General features: G+C 37.6%; 1 pseudogene; it reads right to left on the bottom strand.

Annotated features, from left to right (window-relative positions):
* Nucleotides 1-1,383: 1,383 nt before the first annotated feature.
* On the bottom strand, nucleotides 1,384-2,887 carry LOC147497343 (uncharacterized; annotated as a pseudogene).
* Between the last annotated feature and the right edge of the window lie 6,266 nt (nucleotides 2,888-9,153).

Genomic DNA, 9,153 nt, shown 5'->3' with positions numbered 1-9,153 from the left:
ACATTAGGACAGACAAGGTCTTATAAAGGAAAAAGGAGAATAATAATAAGAAGAGCTATTTGGGAAGACTCTCGTATATAAGAAGATTCATACCAAAAATATCTGAGAAAGTACAAGGAAGAACAAGCAGACTCAAATGTCTGAAACACGTCTGATGAACCTGACTTTTCACGCCCACCAACTGGAAGAGCAAGTCTGATAGCGAGATCCATGGCTAAGAAAAGGACTTTCATTCCCCTATCTTGGTGGTTGAGCAGTTTACCCTGAAAAGACGGATACAAGGGTGATGATCAGTTGATCTCTACTCCCCCTATGGCCAATGCGCCAACCAAAAACGAAGAGGCACAGCCCCAAAGCTTCCCCATAATCTTTCACAAGGTCTGTGAAAAGATCCGATGGATGGACTAAGCCGAAGAAACTATCGATAAGAAGGCGAATTAGTGAAAGATGATGCGGCTACTAGGATAAGAGTGGGCCGACCTTTTTGCGCTAAGGGCTTGCACCGTAACTATCGATAAGACTTTATGTCCCGAATTAGGTTCAAAAGGCTTTATAGCTCATGACCAATTGCGAATCGGGCGAACAACCAAACCCGACGCAAAGGGACTCAACTAAGCTCATGATAGCGAAAGTGGTTCAATTCAGGTATTCAAGAAAGCAAAGGAGTAGGTTCCGGAGCTCTAAGCAAATTAAAGCAAGAAATCACCAGTGTCCGAAGCCGAAGCCGATCCGAAGCCCGTCTTCATCGCGATCGATCAAACAAAATCGATAAAGACATAACCTAACCCATCGTGGTAACGATAAAGAAAGAACAAAAGGGAAGGCAAGGCCCCCTCACTGGACAGTCTGAGCAGGCTTGTAGTCACTCTCTCGCCCATGTCAACAGATAATTGTTGGGCATTCCAGCCAAGGACTTGAAGATGTCACCACCTTACGTGATAGGACGATCCGACATTTACATAAAAAAAAAAAGCAAATAAATTGGCTGGGAGAGAGAGGTCTTTCTTACTGGCTGTAAATCCATGGAAGCAACCCGAAGTAAGGACTGTCAGACTCATACTAGCTACGACCCGAAAGCCGCTTTGATTCCAGGGGACCCGCATTAATCGCATGCCGAGGAAGAGACTTTGCTTGTCAACGAACATAACAATACATGCCAAGGAAGAGACTCGCATTCCGGGACCCGCACAATCGCGAGGTCCGGTCATAATGTGTAGCTCCTTAACATCTCTCGCTTTTGCATGTTCAATTTGGACAAAAACAGTGTCATCCTCAAAGTTCCATTCAAGAGATTTGAAAAGCAACTTAACATTCATTAACCACACAAAGGTAGGCAAAGGAGCATTAAGATCATAATCATCATAGTATCATACCGTGTCATCCTTATGGAACTGAATCATTGCAGATGTCGTCAATCTTTCCAACAACCTCTAAAATCGATGAGTAAGTAATAAGATCATAATCAAATCCGTTTGAACTCATCTCTTTCATCAGCCTCACAGCCTCCTCAAACATGCCAAAGATGACTAAGACAGCCCGTAACCGTGTTGTAGGATACGAGTCCGGTTTAATGTTTGCATTTTTCATCTTCATAAACATCTCCATTGCTTTCGATTGGGACTGCCTCGACCTTGCCAACCCATACAAAATGATATTGTGTGAGTTTATATCCGAAATGAACCCTCTTCTTCCATTGTTTGAAGCAAAGAATGGGCTTCATCTATCATGCCACCTCTAACCATTCCGGACATAAGGGAATTGTAAGCATACACATCGATCGTGCATCCAAGTTTCCTCATTTAATTAAAAAGATCTATAGCATCACCCAAAGGCCCACATTTTCCAAAGTGTTTGATCATTACAAAGATATACCCGAGAGCTTGAAGAGCCACAGTTCTCTTTTAATTCCCTGAAACAACTCATTTTTTTTTCAGATCGTTTTTGCTTTCCCAAGAGCATCAATAAGATCTGCAATAGGCGGATGGACAAGGAGGAAACCCCTTCTCATCCATTTCCTCAAGCAAAGAACAAAGCCTTTTCTACTCTATTTTGTCTTGCACAACCCATCAATAAGAATTGAATATGTAAAATCACTAGGCGTGATTCCATTCTCTTTCATCTTCTCAAGCCATGATGCTACTTCGTGATATCTTTGAGCCTTAGACTCAAATAAAGCTTTAATCATAGTGTTGTATGTCACGACATTAGGTGAGCACCGGAAGGATCTCATGTCCTCAAACACCTTCATAGCATCCCCAAACGACCGCCCTCGCCAAAGACGTTGATTATGTTGTTCATTAGCACCACATCTGGTCTACACCCATCTTCTCGATACCGAGAAACATACCATATGCCTCTTCAATCCTTCCCCGCCGTCCCAAGCCCCCTTATCAACTCGTGTTATGTGAACACAGTTAAACGCAATGCTTCTCTTTCATTTTGCAAAAACAAACCCAAAGCTTTCGCCCTTACCCATCTTGAAATATATGCTTATAAGAGTAGTATAAATCTTTGCGTTGGCATGCGGTGTTATGTTCCCCAAACCAGATCACATCTATCCCTTGAGCAATAACTACGACACCTATTAAAAGTCACTACTTGAAACAAAATATAGAGATGCCACTCTTGATATGCATTATCGACAAATCCCCATTGAGAATGAGTTATATTGTTAACATTTTAAAGATATCATCCCTCAGATCTTGTACGCACATTATTTTTAGGAGTAAATCATTTGTTAAAAAGTAACGTGAGACTTTCATCTCAAGTTTATTATCCAAAATTCTAGGAAAAAATGTAAACACGGACTGCACTAAAAAAAATCTTAGAACAATGGCAAAAGGGAACTTACCAAGATACACAATTCAGATGTGAAGTGGTGGACCATATTCCACAATTCATTTATTAGAGTTATATTTAATCGAGCTTTTATCGATCGATATGACCAAATAAAACATGAATGCCACACTATGAGGATCAGATATGACCAAATAAAACGCAGCTCACGAGCTTATATATAGTAAGAAAAACACAATATATCATGTATTGCCACATGTGCACACTATGAGGTGTTGCTACTAGTAAAAAACATCAACAGAACTAAGACAACACATAATGTTAGAACCATTATAGCTTTAACGGACTAGTCCAGTGAAGGACAAAAAAAATGACAACTAACACGAAACATAAAAAATGTAGAGATACCATAACAAAGAGAGAAGGCAGGTTATGAACCATCAAATGTGGCCATTAACACATAGTTAAGAACTGACAACTAACACGAAACACAAAGTGGACGCTAGAGAGTACAATACTTTTAAACAAAAGACAATAAAAGAAGAGTAAGAAGAGTACAATATCAAAAGGCAATAAAAACGAAGCCTACAAGTATGAATGTGTGATATACATTTATAAGTATTTGAGAAATATATATTTTTATAGAAGAAAAATAACAAGCTTTTACATTGATTATGATTAATCAATATCAGTATCATTATCACTCGAAAGAATCTCCTCTTCAGTACAATATTCTATCAATGTATCATCTTCTTCAATGTCATAGTCATTGATCATAATTGTATCGTCAGTCTGGTTAGCGTCCACAATATTGTTAAAGACCTCATTTGCATCAACCTCTTCAGCCTCATCTAGGTTCACATCATCTCTATTCATTTGTACAAGCGTAACTTCATCACTTAGAATTTCATCAACTATGAGTTGCTCCTCTTGTTGATAAGTCTCAGCATTCTGATGTACTCCGATTTCTTCCTCTTTCTCTAGAACATCAAACATGTTCCTATGAACTATCTTCTGTGCAACTTGCCAATCACCACGCAATTTGGTGTCTGCCACATAGAATACTTGACTTGTTTGTGCGGCCAACACAAATGGATCATCTTTATACCACTTCCTAGACACATTAACACTAATGAAATATCTATCTACATGGATTCCTATTTTTTTGTTACTAACATCCCACCAATCACACTTGAAAAGCCAAACTCGTTTCCCAAATATATATTCTAACTCTATAACATCCGCCAGGACACCATAAAAGTCGATATCATTTGATTGGTCATCCCCTTTAACAACCACACCACTATTTTGAGTCCGTAAAGTTTTCTCACGATCCTTGGTATGAAACCTAATTCCATTGATAATGCAACCACTATATCGAGTCACACGATGATCGGGACCGCATGATAGTGAATATAAATCATCGGTTGCCTTGGGAGATTTCTCATAGTACAGTTGTTCCATCTATCAAATGGGAAAAAAAATTAATAATAATTTAAGATCTTTTGTAATCGAGTGAACCTCACTACATGTCAACTTAATTTAACACTTACGCGAGCCCGGAACCATTCAGCAAAATGTTGTTCCTGCCTTTTTTCCAAATCACGAGAGCTGTGCTTTTGTAGCTCAACCATATGCTCACTGCAAAATGAGTATTATTATCTTTCGTGGATTGATTTTTAACACAATCTACACACGACACATCTAATCAGAAAAGACACTTACTCTAAATATGATGATATTTCTTCTGAATTGTTTAACACATAATATCGAGCCTTGTTGAAATCCTTTGAACTCATTGTTATATAATTCGGAGCTCCCAATGGTCTAACATTATGTGAGAAAACATGTAACCCCTTCACTTGACCACCGTCAGAAGTTACGATCTTCACGGTTGAACCGCTGTTTCAATTCCTTGGAGATACATTGAACAAAAAGTGAGACATTCAGAGTCAATGTACGCTTCTTCACGCAATGGAACCTTCGGGTGTGCCCTATTACTTAACATATTGTTTGAGAGTTTTGAGAAATCTGCGATAAAGTGTTATATAAGTAAAGTTAGATGAGGTATCAAAGTATGATAGTATTTTAGCACAAAAAATGAGTAGAATATAGTTTATGAACATCACCTCTCAATAGGATACATCCACCGGTATTGTACAGTCCACCAACTATTGCCTCACGAGGCAAGTGGATCGCCAAGTGGACCATGACATCAAAGAATGCTGGTGGAAAAATCAATTCGAGCTTACAAAGTATCATCAAGCAATGTCCTTTTCCAATTTCTCGAGTAATTCTACTTTTAACGCTTTTGCAAAGAAAGCTCTAAAGAAGAATCCTAGTTCAATTAGAGCGTAAGATATCGTCACTAGCCAAAACCACGGCGCAACTGGGAGAACTTCGTTGTAAAAGTACATGACAATCATGACTCTTCACCATGTACTTTGCGGTCAGTAACATTTACACATCGAGAAATGTTTGATGCATAACCATTTGGAAACTTCACCGCTTTCAACCACTTTCATAAAAAATCCTTCTTTCAGCAAGAGACAATGTATAACATGCAGGGGGTACAACAAATTTATTACCCCTTGGAATTAGATGCAACTCTTGTCTAATACCCAATTCGGCCAAATCCAACCGAGCTTTTGCTGAATCTTTTGTCTTCCCATCTAGGTTCAACAATGTCCCTAAAACACTTTCACAAATATTCTTCTCTCTCTGTGTGCATAACATCAATGTTGTGGGGTAATTTAAGGGTACGCCAATAGGGTAATCGAAAAATGCTATGCTATGCTTTGTCCAGTTCAACTCAGTCTCAGTACGCTTCCTCTTCTTGTATTCGGATGCTTTCCATACCCTTTGTCCTCAACATGTTCTAACCGCTTTAACACATCTTCCCGCTTAACTTGTTAGGAGGCAACCCGCTCCAATTGTTTCCACTCAATAACTGCCTAGCAGCACGCTTTGTCAAAGGATGTCGTGGCTGCAAAAACCTACAATGGTTCATATAACATAACTTCCTGCCATTTTTCAAGTACATAGAACATGTATCCTTGTTGCAAGTTGGACATGCTAGTTTGCCTTTTGTAGACCAACCGGATAAATTAGCAAATGCAGGAAAGTCATTTATAGTCCATAGTAATGCAGCGTGCAACCCCGAAATGTTTGTTTCATATTTTACGATCGTATGTATCCACACCATGTACCCACAGCTCTTTCAGTTCCTCTATTAATGGCTGTAAATACACATCAATGTCATTTCTAGGAGCTTTAGGCCCAGGGATAAGGAGAGACATGAAAATGAACGGCTCCTTCATACATTTCCAAGGGGGCATATTATACGGCATAAGCGATCGGCCACATGCTATAGATACTTTGCTCATGTCGAAAAAAGGTTGAACCCGTCACTTGCTAGGCCAAGACGGACATTGCGGGGATCACTAGAAAACCACCGATGTTCCTTGTCAAACTCTTTCCAAGCTTCGAAATCGCCAGGATGTCGGCATATTCTCCTCCCCAACTTCGCTTCTCCTTGTGCCATCTCATGTCCTCAGCGGTCATCCTCGACATAAATAACCGCTGAAGTCTTGGCTTAAGTGGAAAATACCGTAATACTTTCACGGGTACTTTTTTAGTCTTACCTTCATTAATTTTATACCTCGATGCATTGCAAACAGGGCAATTTTCAAGATCCTTGTTCTCTGTCCCCCAGAAGAGCGCACAATCATATTGGCATGCATGTATTGAGATATAACCTAGGCCCAGATCCCGCAGTAATTGCTTAGCCTCATAGTGAGATTTTGGGAGCCTCTCACCTGCAGGTAGTGCTGACTTAACCAACGCAAGGACCATGTCAAAAGATTTGTTGCTCCAACGATTAATTATCTTCAAATGGAACATCTTCATGAGAAAATCCAACGTACTATATTTCTCACACCCCGGATAGAGAGGTTGACGTGCTTCGTTTAAGAGTCTATCAAATGACATTGTATTTCCATCACTCGTATTATGATGGCCAGCAAATGCACCCCCGTCAGTTGCATCGGGTATGTAACTACTGCTAGCTTCCCCATGTTGGATGTCCGACACCTGATTGTCTCTGTGTGTTGATTGTCTCACATCTTCAAGCATGTCATCCAAACCATCATAGCGTACACCTTCACCACCTAAATCAAGTATCATCATCGCCGTCATCACTTGCCACGCCTAAAAAGGTTCTCCGTGGTATATCCAAGAAGTATAATCTTTGTCAAAACCATTATCATACAAATGATCTTTTACTTCTTGGAAGTGTGTCGGTACATCCTATTATTGCACTTCTTGCATGGACAACGGGCCCTACCTGCACCGTCTAAAATGATTGCTAGCAAGAGCAATAAAATCCCTAATACCTTGGGCATATTGAATAGGCCTATGTGGCATATTCAACCAACTCTTATCCATATTTGTTCCTATTAAAAATTCATTAGACAAAATGATCATTTAACTAAAAAATAATAAATAAACAACAAACACCATGCATTTCACAACATTTTCCACATTAACCATATTGTCTCCTTATGACTTCGAGAGATTTAAATGTGTGAGCCTATTTAACATATCACATTCTAAATTAAACGTAAGGTCGTGTTTGTTGGTATTTCTCACCTATTGATTTTCTAGTATGTTACAAGGTTCTAAAAGCATGGTGTGGGACTAAAACAAGCTATTTCCCTCTCACTACATGCCAAATATATAGAAAGCAAAAATGAGGCTGCTATGACATGTACTTCAAGGCACTTTGGATTCAAACTCCATTACTAAACTCATTTAAGAATAACAAATACTAGGATGCTATCGGACCTCGGATAAACTTGCAATAACTTCGTCACTAATCGGACTATTACTTAAACTAACTCATAGGTGCCTACTGAAAGAAAATGGGTCAATATAATCTTGTTAAGTTATGTAGCGTCTTGACAATTCAGATTAACTAAAGAGACTCACAAATCCATTAAGCATATATATCTAACTAATTAACTTATCATACCCAAGAATTAAAAATGAATCCTAGTATATAATCATGCATGCAAAAATCAAACTGCAAGAAATAATTTATCTTTCAACATATAAATTATGTCACAAACATAGAACATACTCCTTTCACTAGTAATCATTGAGCAAGACAAACTAAACAAAACTTTGTAAAAATATTTAAGAACAATCAAGAAAGCAATAAAAGGTGAAAGCAAAAATAAGACTTGCAAAATTTAAGAGAAAAAATAAGAAAGCAATAATTATGAAAGTTAATGTGAGAAGTTTGAACTAAGTAGGTCATGAATTATTTTAGCAAAGCGGACACCAAAAAGAAAGGGACACACTACCCATATGAACACGAAAGATGAAATGTGTGAAGATAAAAGCAGGTAATACAATTTCATACAAAATCAAAGAGAGAAAGACACTCTCATATAGAATTAACATTTTCCTAAAAAAGAAATAGATTATACTAGCATAATCTAAATACATCAATAATTTATATGCAACCTGTAGACTTTGGGGATCAATATAGCCACTCGATATATAGAAAATGTCAATATCACATACCTTTAGATAAATTTTTTCTCTAGATAAATTGAAAATAGATGACAATAGTTAAACATGCATATAGAAAAAAATTATATTTAAAAGCAACGGAATCAAGCATACAGACTTTTACATTGCTTTACTTCCTAGCAATAACAAGTTTTAAAAAATGAACAATATGGGAATTGAACACAAAGACAGCACAAAAGCTTACTATAAACGAAGTTAAAGAAGCAAAAAGGGTAAAGAAAGAACCTTAAAAAAGGTTTAGCTTTTAAAAAAACAATTAATCAAGACAGAGGTGGAGAAAAGGTAATTTTATTTGTATTTATAGTATCACGAACACAATTCAAATTTTTTCAAGTCACAAGGAATGTGAGAGAGTAAAAGGTTCTCCAAACAAATACAAGCAACTATATAGGCTACCAAAGCTGAATCAGAAGACGCTATTTGGATTTCTTAGGCAAGACAAAGGTCAAAATAAGATGATGATCAAGGAAAAGAGAACCTTGCAAATTTCCATTTCTAGGCTTAGTTAAAGAAATCGAGAGAATTAAAAAGCCTTGAGTTACTTGAGAGATAAAAATCAAGATAATGAGATGAAACAATTTGTTTCTATATAGCAAAATTCATTGTTCTTATTATCCCGAAAAGAATTATTCTAATACAACAAAGACTTGTACTATGCATAATTGTATATATTATATAGCAAATACAAAAGATGGTTGTATATCCTTGACCATTTTTTTTTTATTATATACACTTCCAAACTTAAGGGCTAATGTTAAG

The sequence above is a fragment of the Coptis chinensis genome, chromosome 5, assembly GCF_015680905.1.
Source record: "Coptis chinensis isolate HL-2020 chromosome 5, ASM1568090v1, whole genome shotgun sequence".
NCBI lineage: Eukaryota > Viridiplantae > Streptophyta > Magnoliopsida > Ranunculales > Ranunculaceae > Coptis > Coptis chinensis.
Note: the sequence above shows the minus strand (reverse complement) of the source record. Positions and strands in the feature narration are given on the sequence as shown.